Raw genomic sequence first — 27283 nt, 5'->3', positions numbered from 1 at the left:
AATCTTGCTAACAGCTGCCGGAGAACGGAAGTGATGCCTTTAAATACTTGTTGTTGACTGCTATGAAGAGAAACTATCTGATCTACATGGTGGTCTTGAGCTCAAGTTGAGCAAATTCCCCATGCTAGATGTCCCTCTGAAGACAAGGACTCCCTTGAAGAAGGGAGATGGAATTCATTTTTCCAGCTATTCCCAGACTAAATTGGAGAAGAGACTGAGTGCTGGGTTAGATGGTGACAAAAAAGGGGACTACAATACGAAAACTCCTTGATAACAAATGATCTTAGAGGAACAACTTCTGCATACATGTTCACTGAAGCAAATGTTACATTGGTCTGCAGTTTACAGGATGCTTTCCTATACTAGATAGAAATAACACCCTTGGGTCTCTGAAACTCAGTCATTTTGAACCAAAGTAATCTGGGCATATGAAGGAAACTTTCTGTGCAAAGTAAGCGAAACTTGCATAAAGAACTTAATTTTATCCTTTTCTTCTATCTTCCTGCACGGATTTTGTGTGACTGGACTTGGGTAGTAACACAGAGAGGACAACCCAGCAATGCTCTGCTACTTCTCCAGCCAGATGATAGTCTTTTGACAACACAGGATGACTATTTTCACTTCAACCTGTAGATTTTTAGAACTACAGCCCCCTCCTTATCCCTCCTATACCTTACAGCTTCTGCTGGGAAATCCTTGCTGCAGAGATCCTTCCTGTCTAGTTATACCAGCATGAACTTTCTTCTTAGGTAGGCCATGAAGTGAGGAATCTTCCAGTAAGTGGTGACGTATTTCTTCAAGTGATGTATTTCTTTGGTAGATGAACAGTGACCTAAATTTTGTCATTTTCATTTTTACTATTCATCTGCTTTACACTATGAACCTCGTCTATTCAAGTAATTTCTAAACAATGTGGGTTCTGCTCTCAGAATGAAAGTTAATTTTTTTGCCACGAAGTACTGTTTCTGCTCATATAGGAGTTATCAATAGTTTCTGCAGCAAGTTCTTGGCAAAATTCTACTGGACACCGACAGGCTCGTGTGATATTCCTAAACATGTTTGCACACGTCCTGCCCGTTTGGAAAGTCACCAGCATGAATATAATACCTGGTTTAGATGTGTGATGCACTGAAGTTACTGGAAATCTGCATGTGTATGAGTATCAACACTCAAAAGTTTTAAAATAAAACAACCCTTTAAATGTATGAATTCAAACTGAAACCATATGTTACTCTACATTTGTAACTGTTTTTTGTAAGACCATATGCAGACAGATATGCCACTTTAAAAAATATAATAACAAATATATCTCTGTGGTAATATATCTGGGGTATTATAAACAGCATTTTTGGTTGATGTCAGGTTTATCATTCATTCTTGCAATCTGTTATCCAGTCACCTATATTTTTATTCCCAAAAGGTACCAGTAAAGACAGTGAACAGCTTTTTTAAATTTTTTTTTTTTTTACCTGTAAGTAGGCCATGAAGCCATGGTGAGACACCTTGTCAAACTTGTATGGAATTTCTGTGAGCCCCTGGGATCCTGTTGAGAAGGTCAGTGTTGAAATCCTACTTCATTTCACAAATGTATGGCCGTATGCTGCCATCTGTCTGCTCTGCAGCTGGGAGTCAGTAGTGCACCATTAGTTTTATGTATCAAATTGCAGCTGGTTTGTGTGTCTCTGAAAAGCTGTTAAGACTTCTGCTGTACTATTTACCTCATTTCAAAGCAGTTTCTCTTGATCTGCTTTGGCTCTTTATGGGAAAGCAGATTGCAAGGCTGAAAGGTTTGACATCTATAAACAGGTTCTTTTTTCTTTGCCCCCCAAAACAATGCCATTATTATCATCTTTACAGAATGCAAGACAAACCAAATCAGTGTTGTCTGTGATATCTGTCATTCTCACAACTACTATTGTGACAAGGTACCACCATATTCCAACATACTATGTGAGATCTCAAAATGCTAATTCATGCCAAAGCGTATGATGGGCTTTTTCTTACCTCATTTTTCATAAAAGCCTCTGAGACTGAACTGGGACTGACTAGCATCCTACTAATTCTGTATATTAAAGACTGTGTAATAGTCTTAATACACCTTATTACTACGCCTCATACTACACCTCATTATTATGACAAAGATTGTAAGGGGAGAAAGAAATGGCACACTATCAATTTATTCTTTTCTCATAATATGATGAGACTGGCACTGTAAGTTTTATAAATATATTCCATTTTCATTGCAGATCTTAATATTTCAGTCTTCCTGAGGTGCCATTTTGTCCATTTGAAGTTATGGTGCATAACCAGGTACAGGATGAATACACAGTACTTCGTATATCTCATTTCACATCCATTTGACCATGCCACCCAAAAGAAACAATTTGACAATTTTGAATTAGACAAGTTGATAATTTGACAATTTGACAAATTTTGAAATTTGCCAATTTCAAACTTGAAATGGTCAATATTATCTTTAATATTTGTTCCTTATAATTGTACTGTATTTTAGTGAATTCAAGTCTTAAAAAAATAAAAAATTAGGATATGTATTTTGTTGGCAAGAATACTAGTTTTTATGCAGATAACGTATCAGATTTTCATTTATGTTCCAAACTATTTAATCTAAAAGAGGTGTTATTCAAATACTGAACATTTACAAAGCTGCTCCAGAAAGTTGAGTTCTACATGCCCATTTATTGTCCTCATAGCTAAACCCTAGATAACCCCTGCTGATTAAAAGCAAAGATATTTGTTATTGCAATAATCAGAAAGAATAACAGTTACATTTTTTGAAATAGGAAAACAATTTGACAAACTGTGCATATATTTTCCATGTAGTCAGACATTTCATGACAGTAAAACAAATCAAGAGAGTATATCTTTTATAAAATGCTGTTTCATTATTATTTAAACTATAATTTTCCCAGAGAAACAGCATTGTGCAGTTTACCCATATGCAAAAACACTTGTAAAACTGAGTGATTAATGGAGGGTCATCATTTCTATCAGAGAGTAGGGGAATGAATTCTGTATCATTATATGCCGGTGAGGAATATGAAGGGAACAAAACCAGCATTTATTCTGAGTTGTTTTCAAGAATATGTGCCGTTAATAGTATTGCTAAACTTAATACACAGGCTGTTTTCTTAGCTGGCTGTGAATTTACTCCTGATCTCAAAGGAGAAGACTGGTCTTCCTAGTTTCTTCCTTCTCTTGCAAGATTCCCGTGTGTTATTTTACTACATGTCAAGTGACATGACAGAAGCGGCCCTGCTATGTAAGGCATAATGGAAGAATTATTGTGGGAGAAAGGAGTGTAAAAGCTACTTTAGCAGCCTTCCTCCACAAGATATTTGAACTTAATCACCAGGTAATGCAATCTGAAGCCAGGAGTTGGCTTAAAAAAAAAAAAAAAAAAGAACAAGAAAAAGGAAAGATCAGAAATGACATCTAGAATTTCCAAGGTGAAGTTCAAAACATTAGAAATGCTGAGAAGTTTGTGCTGAAATTTTTCATAATTCTGTTCTTTATGCTCTAAGCAAATTAAACAGAGTTTTTAACTTCAATTTTTTGCATGAGAAATATCAATCAACATGAATGCTTTTCAGTGAAGACTGGTTTTGCTTCAACATAGTTCTACTTTCTGCAAATAACACAATGAAATTGGCAAAGTACCTTGCCCATTACTGTTTTAGAAGAATGTCACATCATAAGCAGGGTAAAATCTAGTGGCTTTGTTGTTGCTTAATTTACTTTTCCTTCTTTCCAAGTAGATCATGTTCCTTAAATTTCCAATATAGGCATTATCAAAAATTCACAACAGAGGCCTGGAAACCCTGGGGAAAATGTTATCCAAAAGAGACCTAAAATGTATAATTTTAAAATAATTTTTCTACAAACCATATTTATAGGGATACCCACCCTGTAACTCTGTCTCGGTATGTATGTTTCCTGAAAATCATGTGAAATACACAACTTCTTTCCTAGTTAGAGTTTGATTCAGAATGCAGGACCTGTAGCAATTAATAGCTTAAGCCGTTGCTTCAGTGTTTAAACAGCTGCACAGTCAACTGAACTCAGTTTGCAGGTATCCATCATCAGATAGTCCATTTTGGTTAAACGGACAGTGGATGTTATGCAGCCTGGATTGCTGGGGAGGGAGGAAATCTCATAATCAAAATGTGATGCTAAATAATATGGCTCTTAAGAAACTGGTTAATCCTATCTTCTGAGACCATTGTAACAAAACTGATGATTATATTCTGTTTATCTGAGCCATTGAGAATGAATTAAGTTGTTCTATTTTCTGCAGACAATAGGGGCTTTTCCTTTGTTCCAGGTCTTATTTGGTAAATCTGTAGGTAGATTTGCATTCTGTCTGCTCAGTAGATTCTGCATGTACCACTACTTAAAGTTACTGCAAAAACTCAAGAAGAACTTTTCCAGCATAGAAACTTGAACTAGAACTTTTAGTGCTTGGAGGATTCCTGTTGCCATGATCTTAGAGTGAAGACTCTTGCATCCTTAGGCTTGTCTTAATCTTTTGTTCTGCATTTCTAGGCTGCCTTCTTCACAGTAGGTGTCTTAGCACTCTTGCTTGTGATGTGGTTGTAGTTGTAGATGCAGTGTTCTGCAGATTAGGGATCACAGCCATACTAAGAGCAGCTGGGAGAAGCTGCTCTATATAAGCAGCTGGGACAACTATAAGCAGCTGGGAGAAGCATCACGATTGCTAGCCCTTGGTCTTGTGGGGGACTTCAGCCTACCAGATGTGTGCTGGAAATACAATACAGCAGAGAGGAAACAGCCTAGGAGGTTCCTGGAGTGTGTGGCAGATAACTTCCTGACACAGCTGGTGAGTAAGCCAACGAGGGAAGGTGCCCCGCTGGACCTGTTGTTTGTGAACAGAGAAGGACTCGTGGGTGATGTGATGGTTGGAGGCCGTCTTGGGCAGAGTGATCACGAAATGATAGTTTTTGATACTTGGAGAAGCGAGGAGGGGAGTCAGCAGAACTGCCACCTTAGGCTTCCGGAGGGTGGACTTCAGCCTGTTTAGGAGACTGGTTGACCGAGTCCCCTGGGAGGCAGCCCTAAAGGGCAAAGGAGTCCAGGAAGGCTGGACATTCTTTAAGGAGGAAGTCCGAAAGGCACAAGAGCAGGCTGTCCCCAGGTGTCGAAAGACGAGCCAGCAGGGAAGAAGACCGGCCTGGCTGAATAGAGAGCTCTGGCTAGAAATCAGGAAAAAGAGGAGAGTCTATGGCCTCTGGAAGAAGGGGCAGGCAAGTCAGGAGGACTACAAAGGTGTAGCGAGGTTGTGCAGGGAGAAAATTAGAATGGCCGAAGCTGAGCTAGAGCTCAATCTGGCTGCTGCTGTAAAAGACAACAAAAAATACTTCTTCAAATACATTAGCAGCAAAAGGAGAGCTAAGGAGAATCTCCAGCCCCTAGTAGACGGGGGAGGGAACACAGTGACCAAGGATGAGGAAAAGGCTGAGGTACTTAATGCCTTCTTTGCCTCAGTCTTTAATAGTAGGGCCAATTGTTCTCTGGGTACCCAGCCCCCTGAGTTGGAAGATAGGGACGGGGTCCAGAATGGAGCCCCCATAATCCAGGGGGAAATGGTTAGTGACCTGCTACACCACTTAGACATTCACAAGTCTATGGGGCCTGATGAGATCCACCCGAGAGTACTGAAGGAAGTGGCAGAAGTGCTCACCAAGCCCCTTTCCATCATTTACCAGCAGTCCTGGCTAACTGGGGAGGTCCCAGTTGACTGGAGATTAGCAAATGTGACACCCATGTACAAGAAGGGCCGGAAGGAGGACCTGGGGAACTACAGGCCTGTCAGCCTGACCTTGGTACCGGGGAAGCTGATGGAGCAGATCATCCTGAGTGCCATCACACGGCATGTAGAGGATAACCAAGGCATCAAGCCCAGCCAGCATGGGTTTAGGAAAGGCAGGTCCTGCTTGACCAACCTGATCTCCTCCTATGACAAGGTGACCCACCTAGTGGATGAGGGAAAGGCTGTGGATGTTGTCTATCTAGACTTCAGTAAAGCCTTTGACACGGTTTCCCACAGCATTCTCCTGGAGAAACTGGCTGCTCATGGCTTGGTCGGGTGTAGTCTTCGCTGCGTAAAGAACTGTCTGGATGGCTGGGCCCAGAGAGTGGTGGTGAATGGAGTTTACTGCATTTGGTGGCTGGTCACAAGTGGTGTTCCCCAGGGCTCAGTACTGGGGACAGTTCTGTTTAATATCTTTATCAATGATCTGGATTAGGGGATCGAGTGCACCCTCAGTAAGTTTGCAGATGACACTAAGTTGTGCGGGAGTGTTGATCTGCTTGAGGGGAGGAAGGCTCTACAGAGGGACCTAGACAGGCTGGATTGATAGGCCGAGGCCAACTGTATGAGGTTCAACAAGGCCAAGTGCCAGGTCCTGCACTTAGGCCACAGCAACCCCATGCAATGCTACAGGCTTGGGGAAGAGTGGCTGGAAAGCTGCCCAGCAGAGAAGGACCTGGGAGTGTTGGTTGACAGCCGTCTGAATATGAGCCAGCAGTGTGCCCAGGTGGCCAAGAAAGCCAATGGCATCCTGGCTTGTATCAAAAATAGTGTGGCCAGCAGGACTAGGGAAGTGATCGTGCCCCTGTACTCGGCACTGGTGAGGCCACACCTCAAGTACTGTGTTCAGTTTTGGGCCCCTCACTGCAAGAGAGACATCGAGGTGCTGGAGCGTGTCCAGAGAAGGGCAACGAAGCTGGTGAAGGGTCTAGAGCAGAAGTCTGATGAGGAGCGGCTGAGGGAACTGGGGTTGTTTAGCCCAGAGAAAAGGAGCCTCAGGGGAGACCTTATCGCTCTCTACAACTACCTGAAAGGAGGGTGTAGCGAGGTGGGGGTCGGTCTCTTCTCCCAGGTAACTAGTGATAGGACAAGAGGAAATGGCCTCAAGTTGTGCCAGGGGAGGTTTAGCCTGGATATTAGGAAATTTTACTTCACCGAAAGGGTTGTCAAGCATTGGAACAGGCTGCCCAGGGAAGTGGTTGAGTCGCCATCCCTGGGGGTATTTAAAAGACATTTGGATGAGGTGCTTAGGGACATGGTATGGTGGTGGTCTTGGTAGTGTTAGGTTTACGGTTGCACTTGATGATCTTAAAGGTCTTTTCCAACTTATATGATTCTGTGATTCTGTAAGAGCTCAATAGTGCATTTTTTCCAGGATCAGAAACTCTGCTAGTAGATTTTCATGGGTGCCAAGAATCAAATCAGTAGAAGGAGCTCCAAAGATGGGATGGGATGAAATGAAATTAAATGAAATGAAATGAAATGAGGCAGCCTAAATTTCCTACCCATGGGAAGCTTCACAGTTTCTGGGTTTTCCCTTTGATTCAGAAGGAAAACTTTCCCAGCAGAATGAAATTTGAAAGTCTGACCAGATCTATTTTGAACTCTTCTTCAAGTGTGCTCTCGAAAAGGCTCCCAATCACATGGATTTTTTTTATTTATTATCTTTTCTATTTCCTACAAAAAAAATTCTTGTGTATTACTCTTTCCTTTTCCTTCCAGTCTTCCTCCTGGTTTGTCCCCTGAAACTCACTCCATACAGTTTGCCTTCTGCCAAAGTACTGCAACTTGTTCTTTCTTTCATGATGTAATCAAATTTTCATACTGGATTGAAAGCATGATAAGTTATATTGTTTAGTTTTATGTTCTTATAAATGTGTATAGTTCTCTCTGCAAAAATAATACAGTTTCACTGATCAGAGGAATTTATCATCTAGTACCAGTAAGGGAACTCTCTGATTTGTGTGTGACAGAAGTCCACAAAACAGATCCAAGATTACTACTGTTCTGTTCAGAATGCTTGAATGCAACTTTCTGCACAAGAAAACAAAAAAAAAGATCTGGTTTCAGTTAACTATCTCAGCAATCATAATCCTTTGATATTAATCTGGGTGGTCAGGTAAAAGATAGGCTCTCCAGCAATACAGCAATCCCCTTCGAAGATCTAATTGTCCTTATATTCATAATGCAAATGCTCCGTTGTTCCTGTTTGGTTTCAGCCTCTGAAACAAAAGCTAGACTAGAAAGCCCTTGCTGAAAAGAAAATTCCTACTGGAGAATGACTGCTAAGAAATAGTGTCTCGTTTAAGTTTCCTCAAGACTTTCATCTTGCAGTTACTAGCAGAAAACTCAAAACAGCTCACAACTCTCCTACACTTAGGCCTTTAAAAGCATAATCCTTTTATGAAACAGACTTGATTGCTCTTGGTTCTTTTAATGTGGGAACTCTCTTTGTCTCATGGCCTGCGAGTCTGCTCTTCATCTATTTGTATGCTCCTCTCTGAAAGTGTAAGACCAGGTTAATAGTAAATGAGTGTACTTGTCAGGATTTCCAGTTGCTGAGAATCCCTAAAAGCAAGGAGGGCTGCTGTGCAGATGAAAGCCTGTATCTGTTATATGAAGGTGAATACTCTATCTTGATAATATTGAATGGGCTGGAATCATTAGTGCAACAAACAAACAAACAAAAATATCACCGTTGTACTTTAACCTTATTAGAACCAGAATGGTTGTGCCATCAATGTGTGTATCTAGTGGTGTGATAAGAATAATTAGTCTTGTCAATATGTAATATAGTATACCTGACAGGCACATAAGGGAAGGTAAAGTTCATGCTTCGCAGATGCTATTGGTCAGTAAAGCCTCAGGGGCACTATTTAGGCAATCACCCTGCCATATGGCTTCCTGTCCTACTGCCTGAATAGAGTGGAACAAAGGGAGACTTCTGAATGTTCAGTGCTGGAGAGAGGAAAGTCATAAGCCAAGGGAGGGGCTACCTCTTCACTGTCTTCATTCTCTCACCTTCCTCCAAATTCAAATTTTATAGCAGTCCTTTCAGCTCACCTATCAAGTTCCTGTTATTTTTATCTGTTTTGCTTATGTAGATAAGGCCTGTCATCCATTTTTGCTGCTTGAAAATAGGATGCTACTCATCTCTGGGTAAGCAGGTCAAATTTGGCTTTTTAAGATTATTGACATTCTCCTTATGGCCCTGCTGTTGTAATCTTGTCAGCTGTAATGCATATGTGGAAGCACTCAAGGTAACATTAAAGACAGATGGGATAATCACTGCAACCTGCTGCTGCATTGAGAGATGTAGTGCCACTACTTTTGCAATGTGGGTCAGCTTTCAGTGGACACAAAAAGCACCATCACCATTTATATCTTTGATCTCTGGTTAGAATGAGTGAGTACTGAGACTGAACTATATGCTTCCCCAAGGTCCCCCCTTATCCTGGAGATAAAGAAAGCTTGCTTTGCTGTAAATCAGAGTTTTCTATCTCCAAGAAAATCAGTTCAATGCCTTCCATGACTACTAAAAGCTCTGTGGAGATAAAAGTAAATGAAGTGGATTATCAATTGCTGTTTGTTGGCATCGTGGGTAACTTGAGTGTTGTGCATGTTCTTCTGAATTATCTCTTCTGAGTGGAAGTGAAACAAAAAACTGTATAACAAATAATTTGTTTCATATTTATAGTACTAGTAGCGGTAAGTTTCTTAGAGTATTAGTATTTATGTCCTGCTAATGTAAATACTGCATTACACAAGTGGTTGTCTACCAGGTGTTAATAGTCATATTTTTTCATAAAGGTGTAACAAGGAAAATGATGGAAATAACATACACAGAAGGGAAAAAAATACATTATGTCAGCTACTACTGATTCTCCAGTCTCGGCCGTCAATTGCTGCTGGCTTTATTCTTGCATTGTACATATTATTTCATAGTTTAAATACTCCCTAAAAACTCAAAGTTCCCTAAAACTTACTTGGTTTTGATGCTGAAAGGACAGCCCTAACTTGTATATTATGTATGCATATGGCAAAGAGGGAAAACTTGTCAACCAGTCTAGAAAAGGTGATAGTCTCAGAATTAAGGGAACAAATACACATGCGTAAATATTAGTGCCAGTTTTCTCTACCAAATAGAGCTGCGAGTTGAATGGTTCCAATTTGCACTTCCATTGGATTTGGGCCATTTAAAATAACTGATGTGCATCTTGGTCTAATGAGACCAGAATGTGAAAAAGAAATCAGGCCAAGTAAAGTCTGAGGCAGAAAAAAGTAGTTAAGAGTACTCTGCTTAAAAAAAAAACAACCAAACAGTAGTGAGAAAAGGTAAAACAGGCATCTAAAGAAACTGTTGCTCAGCTCAACACAGCAGGGACATGAAGTTCCTGTCATCTGACAGATTTTCTGGCAGTAAATTGCAGCCATTGGAATTAATAATCCTTAAGTAAGATATTAGCTTGAATGAAAACAGTTTTCCTTTGGAAATCAGTAATTTTATTCCTAAAATTCAGCAGAGACAACTTGCATCTTCTGAAAATAAATAAAAAATAATCTGTGACACTAAAAATTATGATTAAAACCAATTAATTTGCAATTCAAGGTCAAGTCATCCAACTATACCTTCATTCTCATTTAAGAACAATTTTCAATACATTTACCATTCTATTTACATAGGATGTTGAAACTTTCCTCTCTTGTGAATTATGTCTGTGACTTAAGGCGTGGAAATGACTGTCATTTTTCTTCACTTTATTCTTCTTAAATCAGTGATGTTTTTCTTTGAACTACTGCTATTCAACAAAAGTTGTTCAGGGAGTAATTCAGATTCAGAGGTTCCCCTTGGTATTTCATAGGAATGGCTGAAGTCTCTTCTTAAAAGTTAGCTACACTACATAAATCAGGAGTAATAATGTACTCTTCAGTGCAGCTACACCTGTAACTAAGATCAGAATCTGAGTGTACAGGGAGATAGACAAGACAATGGCTACAGATCAGACTTCATTTTAAGGAAAGAAACAGAAATGCAATGGGCACAGAGCAAAGCATATGTAACTACAGATTTGCAAAATCAGAAAAAAAAAAGTGTACGTACATAATACTGGATATGACCTAATATATAGTGGGTTTGGCAATGTGGTTACTGGTTTGGTAACAAAGGAACGGTACAACTTGTCTTGCCTTCAGTGTTATGTATAGGAAACGCTGGTAAATACTTTTCACCAATCAGTAGAAACTTGTGACAATTTCCCATGTCAGAACAGGGCATGTCTTATGCCCTTGGGATGGACGTTGGGGACATTTCTGCCTAGCCTCCTACCCTTCTTTCTGAAAGGGTAGCCAACATATGTCCTTTCTCTAATGGTTTTCATCCTCTAAAAACAGATGAGAGGGGAGAGATGTTTTACCAGTGTAGTGAGCCAAAACACTGCATCAGAGTTGTTTGCTTTGTGTGTTTCTGCACATGACATAGACGGGTCCCAAACAAGGAGTAGGTCTCCTCAGAGCAGGACAACTTCAGGCTCAAGGAGTAATCCTGAGATCATAACCTGGGGAAAGTGGAAGAAAAAACCATCTGGCTAGAAGGAACAGCACTAGTCAGAAGGGAGCTGTAGCTAATCTTCTCCTATTAGCAATTCATGCTATCTTGGTGCTAAGCTTGTGCCTGTCTCATTATTCCAGGGATTCTGCCCATTTGTGTTACTGTACTCAGGAGACAATAACAACAAATGATGTCTGATCTTAAAGACATTAAATTTGGGGACAGGGAAAGTTAGTCCCTCGTTACATGCAGTCAAAGCTAACTACAAAAGAAAGCCAGACAATGCAAAAGACAGAGTTTGCAAGCACATGAAGAAACTTTTGTTCTGGAACAGTCTGAAATGCCTGTTTAGAAGGTCTGTTCAAACTGCCTCTGCTAAGACCACACCCGAGTGGGAAAAAACGTACTTAGTCAAACTAAAGGTCCACGGGGGAGGGGGGGGAAATCAACGAAAGCCCCCTGCCTCCTTCGTATATACAAATCTGTTGCTGGAACCTAACAGTGCTCAACCTTTCAGGGAAGAGCACTTCAGCTTCTGCCAGTATCCTGGGAAGACTGTACGATTGCTGCAGCCTGTCCCTTACAGCTGTGCCCACTGCAGCAGCCCAGTCCCATTGGTCTGAACAGGTTTGCTGTGTTGAGTTTTCCCAGCAAACGTGGTACTTCCTAGGGAGACGTACGTAACAGGCAGAACATGCAGACACAAAATGCACAGCAGCATACCATACGTAACTGCTATCTTTTCTGTGGGGTGCACAGCTCTTGCTCATGCTGAGCGTGCACAGTGCCACAGCAGGCACAATGCTTTCCACAATGCTGAGGAACAAACCGATGTAAATGCCAGCAACTCATGCAGCTGTCAGACCGCTCTCTGTGCCCCAGAATCATCCCAAGAAGGTCAGCTGCAGAAGAGTGTCACTGGCTCCATGAAATACTCTAACAGGTCAGTATTTGAAAATTATTATTAAAAATATTTCTTTAGGAGTTAAGAGGAGGCAAATCTCTTTCTAAGGGTGCAAAACCAGTGTGTAGATAGCTTAAGGTCTGATGGTGAAGTTCTTCCAGTGATTATTTCCCTTCTGCATAAATATGATGGCCACCAGTATTTTTTTCCTGACAACTGCACAAACCGAAATTTACTGGCCCCTATTTGGGTTATGTTGCCATTCCCCTTATAGTACTCTGCATAAAGACCAAATCAGTGACTCATGAAAGATGTACTTTAGAATCCTCTTCATCTTGTTAAACATGTGTCTTAGATATGACCATCTTACTGCTGCATTAGGTTCCCCATTCCAAACATAACCATATTTCGCACATATTTTGCCTTTTGAAAGTGTGTGATGTCTTCAGAACTAGTAAAATGAGAAATTGAAGTGAATCCAGCAAAGCAGTTTTAAAAAACATATTCTTTAAAAGATAACTTCTATTTTTTGGTATATAGTGCAATTTAACGGTGGGTTAAAATTTAAATAATAACCATCTTTCTTTGTTAAAGATTCAGTAGCCCTATCTTTTTAACCAAAGTACATTTTCTATATGACCAGTGTTCCTCAATCTTCTTTCAACCATTATTGCAAGTAAAAATGTTATGGGGATGATGAGTGATAATGTAATTTATTTGTGTTTAGGTTCCAATAGGTTGACAGAAAGGCTGTAGAGGTATGTGTGAAATGGAGAACAAAGATTTTCTGCAACTCCTCTGATCATTATATCAATCTGTATGGTTCATCCACCAAAAGCAAAACTTCAGCAATACTTTTCAAAAGCAGCTGTTAAGTAGCTCTGCGTGACCACAAGTTAGATCCCTACCACTATATTTAGATACTCCTAGTTCTCTGATTCAATGTATGATTAACAGCCATTGTTTCATTACCTCAGGTTTTAAAATAACAGAACAAAACATGTAAAAAAGATAACAGAACTTGTACTTTTTTCCAAGACTTTGTGTACAAAATTTTAATATAGAATGTATAACTAAGTTACATTAAAGCAGTGAAAAGTACTGTAGAAGCTGGTAATGTAGAGTGGATGATGCCAGGTATTGCAGAAAGAGAGAGGTCTTCTGCAGAGAGTAGTTGAATGCTACACTGGGGAACTGGATTTTTCTGTCTGCTGCTGGCACAAATTTCCAGTGCGATGCCTGGCTAATTGCTAAAACTCCCACTTTCAGAGAGCAGCTTGCTTTGCTTCTTTTTTCAGTTTCTGAGTGGATGAAATGAGACCTACAGTCTGCTTTGAAAAAATGCAGAGCAGTTACAGCTACAAATTTTCAGTGGCCATATACAAAGTATGCAAAGCTGCTGCTTAAAAAAGGTGCTGTTCATCTGATTTGAGTGGATCTTCAGAGACAGTCTGCCCTGCCTAAATTTCAATTTCCTCTTCCAAACCATGGTTTTCCAGAAAAGAGACTCAGCCAGACCACTTTAACATTTAAAAACACCAACAGTCTTCCTCCTGCCTAAGACGCAGTCAAAAGTGGGATATTAAAAATGCTTTTAAAACAATTATCCTACTACCAGTCCAATCCACTGTACCCAAACTCTATCTTAAGTATCCTGGTAACAAAAGAGAAACCTAGAATATGTAAAGGTCAACAGAGGAAGTTAGAACCAGTGCAAATTTTTTGTAAATGGAAATTGTTTTGTTGTCAGTAGTAGGGGAGCACATGAGTGAAAATGTTACAATTTCTTGGCAGAGCAATTGTTTTTTGCAACAGATATACATTTATTGTAAGTACATTTCTGACACTTTTAAATGGCATTCCTTCCTTCTGGACACCCTAGCAAATGGATAGACATCTTCATGGCAATTTAAAGATGACAATTAATAAATGAAATAATTTTATCCACTATTTACAGACTTTTTACCATGTAAATGTTATCACTGACAGCATCACAGAGTTATCAGTAGTAATTGAACTAGACATAGTATCTAACACTCTTGTCAATATTTGCTCCCTATCAACAAAATTAGAAAACTTGACCTTACTGTGTTAAGATAGAAGATAAAACAAAGGGGGTGGGGGAATGTTCTTCTTGCTTGAGGATGTGTTAGCTAGACTCCATTGCTCCTCCTAGCAAGACTGTCTTGGTTAAATAAACCTATTTTACTAGACAATGCTAAAAAAGCTTTGTAATTCTGGTGCCCTAATTACATTATTTTAACTTTTAGACTATGAGGAAATTTCAAGAGAGTTGTTTTACGAAAACATCAATATAGAGTTAATGCATGCTTTAAGTTAGACTCGCCTTATCAGCACTAAAATGACAATTAAGATAATTCAATAGCTTTGTCTCTCACTAAACTCTCCATAGGGTTTTCTCCCCTCCTAAAGCTTTTAGAAAGGCCTTTTAATTTTTTTTTTTTTTTTTAAATAAAATTCGGCTGTTAGATAAGGGTGCCCTCTTCTGGAGACTGTGGGCACAAAGTCTTGTTAAAGTTTCCAAGATTTTTTTAATGTGATTAGTAGACATGGTTTTCTTTACAAATCAACATAGTGGACAGTCAATAAACTACAGTAGGTGGACAAGTAATAAAACATGTAATTTAGAAAGTAGGGACTTTCAAACATGTAATTTAGAAAGTAGGGACTTTCTTTGAAATAAGCACTTAGTTTCTTCATAGTATGGTTCTATGAAAATCTTTCTCTTTAGGGCAGTTTTGCCTTTGACTTCAACAACAATTTGATTTCTCTTTTAATCACAGATAGAAATTATGCAAGTACAATTAAAACTGATGGAGAGAAAAATTAGTCAACCTGTGGGGAGAAAAAACCTTAAGAAATGTGAATAGCTGGGGAAAGACTTGATTTAAATAAATAATTTAAAAAAAAACACCTAATCTCTGCCCACATTCATTTTCAGTATCAATTTAATAACAATTATTTAGGGTTTAAGTCAGAATACAGGTATACATTTAATATATGTAAAGTAGATCCAACTTTATCTGTATTACTGTGTGTGTTTTCATGTTGGAAACGGAGATAAATGCTTACATTCATGTGGTTGCAAAAGGGAGATTTAGGAAAACCATTTTATGAGTAGAAATATTTTCTTCATTTCCTACAGAAAACTTATTTATTGTTAAAAATACATATCTTTGTTTTCTTTCTACGTAAAAGTGCTTTTTAATGGCAATTAAAATAGTATTAATATTTTTCAGCTATCCAAAACTTTCCAGTCTTTCATATTCCATCCTCACAGGTATAATGGCATATGCAGCAAGGCAGAAGTTTTTTCATGGGGACGTGTCAATATAATGTGACTGGAAAGATACATGCAAAATCCAAGCCATATGCAGGTGAGATCTGACACTATATATATAATGCAGGCCAAACTAATCAGTTATGATACAGAAATACTGTATTAATATTTCTATTATTATTCAAAATTAAGCAGAGTAGTTTAGATGCTAGTGTGCTTATGAATTGCTTAACCGAGGCTTAAACATCTTTCAACATCTGTATTCACTGGTAACATTGAAAGTAAGCTTATCTCTTTTGAATATCTAAAGATCTAAATCTTGTGTTCAAGAGTAAAAGGAATTGCCTGAGGAGCTCTTTAAATCCCTGATGTATTTTTTGTTGCTTGTGCACTGTGTAGCACATTTTATCTTTTGCTTTGTAAGAAGGGAAATAGCAAGCTGCAGTTGGAGTTACTCTAACAAACAAATGCAGTTTTAGTGAGACCATTTGTGGAAAATGGTTCTACTGCCCCCACGGCTGAACGAGTTAAACTGGAAGGGGATAAGAAAATAATAGAACAAATAATTTGAAATCTGGAAAATACATCTGATAGTAAATGGCTAAAGAACTGTCTGTTGAGCTTGTCTATAAGAACTGGCTGTCTGTAGGTATTTAAGATTACTGATGGTAATGGCTCTACTTCAAACAGACAGAATGGCATCCAGTCTTCAAATACCTGTGAAGTGCAAGTCACGACACTGCTACAAAATACATTTTTCCATCCACTTCACCTGTTCTGATACTTATAATGAAGTGGCAAAAGAATGTGTTTGCAATGTAAAACTGATAATCAAATGTTGCAAGAGTCGAGCAAATCCAATGAGATTGTGCACTAAATCATTAGTCTGATCTCTCTACAGTGTTGGCTCAATCACTGGTATTGAGACAAAAAAAGCAATACAAAAGGTGTTTTAGAAATACTCATTTTCTTTAGAACTTCTTATAGTCAACAAGAAATTGAATTCAACCTTCCGTAAACGAGTTGTATTTGTGGATAACAATTCCACTAAAATGAGAGAAAAAAACTGATATGCAAGGCTTCAGCAAGAAGTAGGAGACCACTGTTGGTGAGCTGTTGAAGAGTGTGAAAGAGTAAAAGCAGTACATGAATTCTCTTAATTCAACTCACTGTCTTGAAGCAGTGTTTTCTGTATAGCCTCTGAGCCCAGTGACGCTGCAGCTCACTGGCCTTTCAGATACTGCTCCTAGGTTGCTTTGCACAGCAATTCATTTTTGCTTAAACTGAAATGGATGTGCTATAGGAAAAGTTTTAACTGGAAATTTTGACCGTTGTTTACTTTTCCAGTATTTTTTAAAGTTAGATAATTTCATAGCCATCTTCTAGTTCATTACCAGATTTTGAAAGGTCTTAATATCTCAATGATAATAGTCCACTAGTTCTGCGGCACAAGCCAATAGCAGATACACTGTGGAAGAGCAGAGGAATCACAGAGCCAGCAACACATTACCTTCTACAATTAGTAAGCAGTTTGATGCAGCAGCACTTCAGAACCAGCTGAAGCTAGACCTGTAGTTCAGTGGTGGGGCTGCTGCAGCAGTGTCTCATGACACGGTGCTTCTACATACTGCGTATTTTGGCATGTATATTTTCTATGCTAATATTGACTCATACCATCAAAAACCATCTTGCATTGAATTTGATGTCGAATTCTTAGATCACTGTCATGGCAGAATGAGTTCACACACATGACAATTCTCCTGTAGGGTGCCATCTAAATGGCTTATCTTAAAATACAGGAGGAGCTACGGTAAAGAAAAGCCAGGACAAGGTAGACAATATAATGCCGGAAAGAAACACCTAACTAGACAGTGTAAGTAGTCAAGTCTGATAGTACAATTTTTAAAGAACAAATTACAACTGTTGACTAAGAGGAAGGGAAGATTAATATAAGTACACATTTTAAAAAATCCAATGAAAAATTAATTGTTTCTGACTGTTGACAGGCATTGAGGAAGTTGCTGATCTTGGCTCACTGCAGAGACACCAGTGAAGCAGCTCCTGAGACAGCAATATTTCATGACTGACGGAAACAAGGATTGCGGGAGGAGGAAATAGGATCATTTTAATTTCACACAGATCCAATCCTTGTGAGGAAACCGTCACATTAATACAAGCATTGTGACTTTAACATGGCCTGGAAATATGATGCAAGAGGCTAGACTTTCTGAAGCCAATTATCGACTGTCTCCTTGCTAATCACGTCCATGAATGAAAAGTTAGCCCAGTAATGCATTATATGGTATAATGTTATTTGGCAGGAAGCACAGGCAGAGGGTAAGGCCGTTCTGTTCTTCAGGATGATCTATTGTAAGTAGGATAGTAGATAAGGAACTAAAGGACTAAATGGGTCAAAAATTATTTCTTAGCTTTTGGAGGAAAGATGCTGGTAACAAACTGTAGTGATTTCCATTCTGTTAATACTTCCATTTGGCTATTTATATCAAGATAGGTACTAGACATTTTTCATCCAATATGTTTATGTTCAGCACACGTTTGTATCCACACTTTACTTCTCTCATGGTATACCTAAAGTAAGCTGCCATATGTAAACATACATTGCCATATGTATAGGATTAATGAGATTACAAATAGTATGATCACTCTGTTTCTTCAGGTGGCAATGCAGCTGTCAAAAAATGGACTGATTATGAAGCTATATCCACTTTGAACACTGAGTGGTGCTACAATATTAACTATTGCAATGCACTCTATCTTCTCCCTTGGAAACAGGTTGCACCATCTGATAAACCCCATCACTTTTCACTTATTAATTAGCTGTTACAGTTATGATCCTATTACTTGTATTAAATAGTAATAATGGCTTTATTATGATTATGGGGTGTGACTAAGACTTTGTGTGAAAACGGGGACCAAATAAGTAAATTAGCTGTACTCTGTACTCATTGTCTGTGCGACTCTAGCACTGAGTAATCGCAGCCTAGTAGTGAATCCAGATCCCATTGCAGTAGATGTTGTTATATAAACAGATGAAAAAAGCCACAGCTGTGTGGGGATGCTTTTGAATTACCCATTTCAATGTAATGTTAACAAATTACCTATTTAATATTAATTTAGCATTCTGTGTCATAAGGAAATCTATTGGTTGTATAATGCACAGTAATTTTTAAAAGCACTGTCATTGTTAGCCAACTACATAATCATCATTATCTGGAATATGACAGGCCTGTCTTGTCCTGAAGACAAACATGACCATTCCAGTAAAATTGGATACTGAAATATTACAGATTTCAACATAGCCAAGGCATTCCGAAAGCAAACGTACATCAGCACTAAAATGTCAAAATCATAAGGAAAAGAAAAAAAATTGGAAACAACTTAAAAGAACATAGTAAAAAGGGGAAAAAAATATTTATTTGGGTTGCCTTCTGAGAGAGGAGAAAAAATAAAAACAAAATTCTCCCTCTGCATGTGATCTCTTCCAGTTTAACATTGAACTTTTAATGCATACAGAAATCTAAAGGGTTTCATTTGTAGTCACCAAAGTCAGGTAAAACTGTCTCCTGTGCTAGATTACAGCTTCTTAGAATATAAGGTGTTAGGAGCAACCAGACCGAAGCTATCAAGTACTGTTACAATACTGCATGGAATAAGTGTTATTTTTAATTTTATTTATTTAAAATGAAAACTAGACACAGTCAAGAAGCTGGTTTCTGGCAGTCAGACAGGACAATATGGATACCATTTCATGCAGGCACCAGGTGGCTGGGGGCTTCTATCAAATCTGACACAACTTGGGGAAGGACTAAGTATGCTACAGAAACCTGTGACCCACGATCTGTGCTAAAAAGTGAAGAGGAAAATGCCCTCTTAGCACCTCTTCCTCCCTGCTGTCGTTATACTGGTGCTGCATCAGGAAAAGTGTCAGATTTTGGGCAAGCAAATATGAGCACAGAAGACAGATCACATAAGAACATTTTCAAATTTATGCTTGTGGATTTTGTGAATGTGTTTTTCTTAGTTCTAAGGAAGGTAAAGATTTATTCCTGAAGATGAAGAAAACAATTACTGTTACTTAGATTATTCTTCTGTTGTTACAGGTATATGCTGAATTTTCATACTCTGACATCAAAACTATCCTGTGTTGGCCTTCCCTGCTCTGAAGCAGCAGGGAAGTCAAGATATTTCCAGTGACTTTTCATGGTCTTATGTTGTGCTATGACCACAGACAGAAACTACAGACATGACTGATTTATGCAGCCTTCCAGATCCACTGAGGTTCCCCAGTCCACATCAGACTGGGGAATTGGTGCAGGCAACGCACCCAGGCCACGGCAGGAGGCCTTCAGCAATACGAAGCACTGATGGTGAAAGTCTAGGAGGAGCCTAGGTGGGCTGGCGTTTTAACTTACGCTTAGCTGTGGTTTTGGTTGCCGCTAGCTATCCATAATAGTTTTAGATACACGTTGTAAGAAATAGAGCTGTAGAGCCTGAGTGCTTAGTGCACCACAGGTGCCTTATTTTCCCCTAAAATCTGCACAGAACTATTGTCTGTTGTCCACACTCGAAAGCACGGAGGACATCTTCATTGTCCAAGCAAGGCGTAACAGCTCTGAGGCACTTCCTTTAGTGCCTTTAACACATAAAACACCTCTCCTCGCACTGAGCTGCAGACCCGCTTATTTTTCATTGCTTGCTTTCCAGGAGATTTTCAAAAGGCATTACAATTAGCCACCAGCAGAAAAAACGCACCTAAATATTTTTAAAAGCTCATTAGGCAAATGTATAATGTTACAGCCCACGGACACCGAGGAATGACTTCCACCCTTCAGCACTGAACATAAACGAGGAAGAGCAAAAGAGAACGGCTATGAAGAACTACTTTGGCTTTGCGTTTACAAGAAACGAGCCCCGCAGGCGAAGGGAAGAGAACCGGCCTACGCCCGCAAAGCCCACGCCGCCGCACAAGCAGCGGCGTGAGCTGCGGGAGGCGCTGCCCGCACCCTCCGCCAGCCGAGCTGCGGGGCAGAGGCGCGCCCCTCGCCCTCCGCCCCGCGCCCCGGCTCCCCGCTGCCTGCGCCCCTCGGGGCCACCAGCCCCGGCCGGCGGCCCCCATCCCGCAGCGCCCCGCGGCGGCCGGGGCCCCGCTCCGGCTCCCCGCGGGACTCCCAGGAGCAGCCGCAGCCGCCGCCGCCGCCGCGGCCCTGGCGCTCACGGGCAGGCGGCAGCGGGGCGGCTGCCCGGGGGAAAGGCGCTGGCCAGCCGGGAAGCTTCCAGGCGGCCGCCTCCCGGCAGCGGCATCCCCCGCGGCGCCGCCGGGCGCCCGCCTCCGCGCCGCGCTCACGGCCGGGCAGCCCCCCGCCCCAGGGCGCCGGCCCCCTCCCCGCCGGGCGCCGCCGCGGCCCGGCCGCGCCCTCCGGCCCCGCCCGGCCCCGCCCGGCCCGCGGCCTCCGCGAGGGGGCGCTGCGGCGGCGGCGGGCGCGGCCGCTGGGCTGGCGGGGCCGGGCGAGGCTCCCGGGGGGCGGCGGCTGCAGCGCGGAGCGGAGGGGACGGGGAGCGGAGGGGACGGGGAGGGGAGACGGCCCCGGCGGCTGGGAGGCGGCGGCCGCCCTGCAGCGCGGAGACACCACCTACCTGCGGCATGGGAGAAGTGAGTATTTCCCTTCCTCCGTCTTGTTCGCGGGGTTTGCCCGGACTTTGCTCTTAGCTGCCGCTCGCGAGTCCCTCTGCCCCCTCCTCGCCTGGCCTCGCCCTGGAGGACGGCTGAGTAAAAGTAGGTAGTGTATTCGGTTGATTCCCTTGTCTTTCTATTGCTTTTCTCTTACCCATCACCGTGGCATCTGGCTTTTTCTTTTTTTTTTCCTTTCTTTCTTTTTTTTTTTTTTTAAACTGGCATTAGCATTTGGGGAGCTGTTTACCGCAAGTCTCAGGTTCTTCTGGCTCCAGCTTGTTAAATTCTCCCCTGTATGCCCACCGAGGAAAGAAAATTCAGCTCACACCAAGCTACGTCTGAAGTCCCACTTGGTACCTCTGAGACAACAAAGAAAGCGTATTCTTAATTTGCCGTGAAAGATAGTTTGCAGCTGTGGAGGTGGAGCAGGGTGAGCTCTAGATGGAGGATTTTCCTCTGTGCCATCATGTCCCCTTGGTTGCTAAGCAGTGGTGACCACATCTGTAGAAAGATGGAAGAAGCGCACAGACAAGAGCGAGCAACAGGAAAAGCTAGGAAGAACAGCACGTTCTCATCTTGGGCAGCCTTACCTGCTGGGTATTGGTGTAGAAAATAAAAACTCGATGCATTAATTGTTCTTATGCGCCTTGTTACCTTAACGCTAAACTCACATCCCATCTTGCACTCCGGGTAGAGCAAAGTTATTTTGTTTATCCAAATTGGTTTGTCTTGACTTTTATACAAAGAGTCGTAATTTAGAAAAGCACGCTTCGTGGTGCTTTCCACGTGAGTGGTACTGCTTCAACCTCAAAAAATCTTGGTAGGAAAATGACTGATGGGAGCAACCCTTACACAAAAGTACATGGTTGATTTATGAAAAGCCATGCAGTGGGAAGTTTTTCATCAAGAAAATGAATTTCAGTACACTTTTCCCCTACTTATGTACATTCAGATTTTTCTGTTTAACTTGAGGACTCCAATCTATATAGTTTCTTTCTTTGTTACCAAAATCTCTCATTGTTTCTGGAATATATTAAAAACACTTCTCATCTGAGTGGGATGCAAAAAGCAAAATGAAGTAGTGGAAGGGAAGATTTGATTTTTTTTTTCCCCCAGTTGAACTTGTTTTAGAGCAAATATATGCATGGGAGTTAGCAACAAAACCCCCCCAAAACCTTAGTATTTCGTAAGATGAATTACTGTAATGACATGTTTACCATTTGATGCACCACAGCACTATTAAGGTGTGAATTTTCATATGGAATGAAAGGCAGTTCTGACACTGCCATTTTCATGTCAATAGTGTGTGTGTGGGGAAATGTCTTCTAGCTTCTAAGTGGACTGAAAATCTACTTTTTATTAGAATCTGATCAGTCGCTGCATCGTTGTTGTTGTTTGCCAAACGCAGCTGTGGCAGCAAATAGGAAGAATCCATCCTGTATGTTGGCTCTGATCTCTCTGTGGGAAACACAGCGGCTCCTTGGCCAGTCCTGATCGAAAAGGGTGTGTCAGGGTGGGAAGGCAGAGCTCTGTTGTGTGCATCCCACGCTGGGGGTCGGGGCGGTCAGAGGTGTGCACCGGCTGCTGCGAGATTTGCCAAGGGCCAGCTTGGTTATCAGCCAGTCCAAGGGGTTTAATGTCATCTTCAGCCATGCTCCATCCCTGTTACCTGTCTGTGTTAGGGATTCAAGAGGATAGTTTCATCCGGGCTCTTGGGGTTTTTTTTCTTTCTTACATATTTTTAAAAATACTATGTTTTTAAGTGGTCTTCTAAAGGTGTATTTAGCTGAAGTTTACATCAACACAGACTGATTGAAAAGACAAGATTTGCGTAAATCTTAGGCATTGATAGATACTTTTATATTTTTTATATTATTCCTAAGAGACACAAAAGCAAGCATTGCCCCTTTCATATTTAAAACATTATTCAGTATTTGCAGATGAAGTTCAACAGAGAGAAATGGAAATGAGTGAAACAGATGTTGATTTTAAAATTACACACATTAAAAGAAATGCAAAGTGCAGATAAATAGTGTGACACATGAACAAATTCTCAGGCTTTTAAATAGATTTTGTTTAATCTAAGGTTTTGTTACCAGCAGTATGGTATTGATATAGACAGTTTTTGCCTTCAGTATTTTATTTTAAAACTCGTTTCTCTCGTTTGAGGCAAAGATGAAGCTTTGAGGTAATGCTGAAAATATAAATACTTTGTTTTTCTTTGTATAAGCAAATCTAATTTATTGTTAATACATACTTACTACTAATAAGCAGTGATAGCATGTAGAAGACATTCCACCTTATTGCAGTCCAAGGAAACAGACTATCCCTGGATACAATCTTTTAAGCACATATGTCCTCATTTAATTTTTTTATAGGGACACTAAGTTGGATGCCTTCTGCAGCATGTCCTTTGGGACTGCATATGTGCATACAATCCAGAACACATGGAGAGAAAACTGGTATAATTTAATCTTCAAAAAGATTTTTCCCTCCTGTTGAAATAAATTGTGAACTCAGCCCAAGACAAGGATGTATTTATCAATAATAATCACAGATGTCACGCTCCTTAGAGAGAGTTGAGTCATTCTCAACGTTGAGTGGTTGTGCTGGTTGAAGCACTTGTGTCCAAAGCACATTGGTCTGTTGCCAGGGAATACTTCCCATTAATTGTCTTGTTCCTCTTGTTAAGGTTTTTGTCACCACTAACTAGTTCATTTCCAGATGAGAGATAAACCCTTTCTCACATTTCTAAATACAGGTTGCATTTTCCCATGCAATGTAATAAATTCAGTATAAGTAATTTTCTTAAAGTCTTGGAAGAAATCCACCGTAGAAATTCAGTAGTAAAGCAGAAGTTTAAAAGAAAAATGAAGCCATCTTGCATGCAATTGTTGCATTTTGGAAAAAAAACCACAACAGAAATTTGAATATATTTTTATATGTGAGCAGGTAAGTTTAATATAGTTATGTCCACATGAGTTCCTTCAAGTTCTTTGTCAAGATTGTCTTTCTTTGAAAGTCACACCATGAAATTTTCTTCCCTGGAGTTCAACAAGTTAAGTAAGGGAAAACAACAACAATGCTCCAGCAAGCCTCTTTGAGAATATGCACTTTTGTGACATATTTGTGACAGATATTAAATGGGAGTTGCTCCTGTATCTACACATTTAGTTGATCCTCTTGGGTTATTCTGTTGACGAGATTATTGGCGTATAGATCTAGTTTATTTTCCTTTTAACCTGAAATAGTGTCTTTCTCCGATGATGCATTTGCAGAATCATTATCCAATGTTATCCTGAACTTTTGGACATAAATTTCTTGTTTAAAATTCCCATATAGACAGAGTGGCCTGAGTAGCCAAGAGACGTAAAGTGTCCCTCTGTGCCCTTGCAGCATTACCTGCTTCTGCAGATGGGTTGGAGCACATATTCTCTAGCGGCTGTTCCTTGCATCCAGGGGCCAGCAGTGCTGGGGTGCCAGAGGGACTGGTACTATGCCCAGTGTACTTGCCAGAGTATAGAGATCTGATACCATTTATGCTGCACCCCAAAACAGCAGTTGGCAGGTTGTCTCTAGTTTTGGTCTGTCTTGTGGGTATTCCTGAGAGACCGCCAAGTCTTGCTGCCTGAATTCCTGGAAAAACCTAGGCAAGCCTTTTGCATTTGACTCACTGTTTGGCTTTGTATCTGGACAACTATGATTTACTGTACAGATTACCCTGGTATGAACATGAGTAGATAATACAGTGAGAAGATATGGAAGAAAAATAACCAATAGCAAACACAATCTTGAAACCCACTTTGATCTCATTTTAAGGTGCATATAACTTTACAATACTTTTATAGGTACTGATTTACCTTGCTACAATGTCATTGACAAGGGGTTTTTTGTGCCTTAAGTATGCAATTTGAAATCCTACTGTGTTCATTAATATATCTCCAGGTTTCCTGAATGTATAAAGTATGTCTTGGACTATTTACAACATCCCTGAGAAATATTGCCCAAATATTTTTACTGGGTATAAATAACTTCTAGATCAGTGGTTAGGCTATAACAGATTGTATAAAGGCTGCATCCTCCCCTCCCTACTGCTTTTGCTACATTTCTCTTCTTTCCGTTAGTAATTGTTCGCTGTTTCACACCTCATCTTTCTTACCATAGTCACCCTGGTGTCTCCACCCTTTCTTTCTGACTTATTCTCACGCTGCTGCCTCCACCCATTGTGATGATTGCCCTCTGGGTTAGACACAGTTGTGCAGCTCTCCTGCTGGCAGTTTAAATGCAGGTGTAGAGGAAATGTTTGATATTTGATCGGATAGCAGCCAGGAGGGAGCTTTTTGTTTCTAGTACCCAAATGCTTAATTAATGTGTGTATACTTCTTGGCCATCTGGCTTGATCGACTAGCATGCAAATACTTTATAATAATGAGAAATGTGCCTTCTGAGCAGCTGGCCAGCCAGCGAGGAAATGTTTGTTTTGGAGGTCTGCCACCTAGCAGGGACTTGTGCTTCTTTGCCCTAAACCCATCAGTGGCTTCTCTGGTACCTGCTGCCTGGGAGCTGCACATTTCCTCAGCATTGAGGTTGTGGTTGGCCAGCAAGTGATGTGTTTTTCTGTGCTTGCTCAGCTCTTGCATCTCCATCGTGATTCTATCTGGGAACCCTTCTCTTACAGCAAGGTTTATATTCAGGCAGAAAACCTCAAAGGAATTGAAATAAATTTGATTATTTGAAGATGTGCAGTATCTTCAGAGTTTTTAACATGTATAGCCAGATTAATCGGTACAGTCAGAGGCAGAGGAAAGCAGTTACAATATATTGTGTAGCTACAATGTGTTTGTAAAGGCTTTGCAGCGTTTTGTTGAAAAAACTTCTGATTTGCTATAAGTTTTACTGGATTTATTTATCCGGTGCACAAGGTGTTTTAAAATTATTTTTTTTCCTAACTGGATAGCTGGTGGAGGAAGGGGAGGGTCATTATTCAGGAGCTGAATTTACTGGTTAGAGTACTTCTAGGTTTGCTTGTCTTTGAATACATATAGGCCAACTGAGGAAAGAGAAAGGAGAGAGTGGGGCTCTAAAAACAGTCACAGTGAGGTGCTACTTACTGAGGAAAATAATACGTGGAGGCACTGCTTAGGTAAACATCGCTATAGAAAGAGCAGTGGGGATGAAGGAACTTCATATTTGGAGTCATCTCATGTTAAGGGTGCCACGAAGGTGACTGCCTTCCTTACCAATCCATCAAAACCTGAGAGATCTTTATTTAAAATAGAGCCCTCCGGTTCAGCACAGTCAGGGGGATCTTGTCCAGGAATAGAGCCACTTATTGGGTAGGAGACACTGATTTTCATGGTGTAATCTATTTTTTCTTCTCTCCTATCCTAGTAAAAATACAATTTCTTTTCTGTACAGTACTTCTGTCTTGGGACCTGGACTCCAGCTTTTGTGTAGAGCAGTGGTGGTGATGGCTTGTGTTGAACTTGTGTTGATCTCACCGTCTGTCTTAGAGGATATAAGATAGTAGCTTGCTTGACCTCTGCCTGCAGTCAGTCCTGTCACTGTTGGATTCAAAATTCTTGATTAACACAGCCTGTATTTCCTCTGTAGCCTGTGCATGAGATTTCAAAGGACATAACTACAGGACATAGTGGTCCATTGTGTTAGATAATTTTGAGCTCTATATTTTATACCACATTTATTAAGAAAAATATGATAATTAACTTACATTTGGATTCAATTATAGATCCTAATTCTTGGAAGCTTATTCTGCTGTTTGCAGGCTAACTGATATATTTTTAAGAAGGGTTTACTATATTTTCCCATGTTAAAAAGAGTATACACCTCTTTTTACAAAAAGAGACCTCAACTTACTTTCAAGTTATTCACTTCATTAATAACATGACCCTCAGTTTTAGGTGGGAAAAGGTATTTCAGAATTAGAGTGATGCCTTGGAGGACTTTTAAAGAATATGTAAGTAAAACCA

The 27283-nt window shown here is 40.4% G+C and overlaps 1 protein-coding gene across 1 annotated transcript in view; it reads left to right on the top strand.

Annotated features, from left to right (window-relative positions):
• Positions 1-1504: 1504 nt before the first annotated feature.
• LOC140657256 (sodium channel protein type 2 subunit alpha-like) overlaps positions 1505-27283 on the top strand; it is a 97059-nt gene continuing 71280 nt past the window's right edge. The window contains exons 1-2 of the mRNA XM_072874004.1: positions 1505-1554; positions 15602-15698. The gene's annotated coding sequence lies outside the window, so the exon portion shown is untranslated. The remainder of the gene's footprint in view (positions 1555-15601; positions 15699-27283) is intronic.

This window comes from Ciconia boyciana, chromosome 10, assembly GCF_034638445.1.
Source record: "Ciconia boyciana chromosome 10, ASM3463844v1, whole genome shotgun sequence".
NCBI classification, from domain to species: domain Eukaryota; kingdom Metazoa; phylum Chordata; class Aves; order Ciconiiformes; family Ciconiidae; genus Ciconia; species Ciconia boyciana.
The sequence above is the reverse complement of the archived record's forward strand: the minus strand, read 5'-3'. Positions and strand labels throughout refer to the sequence as shown.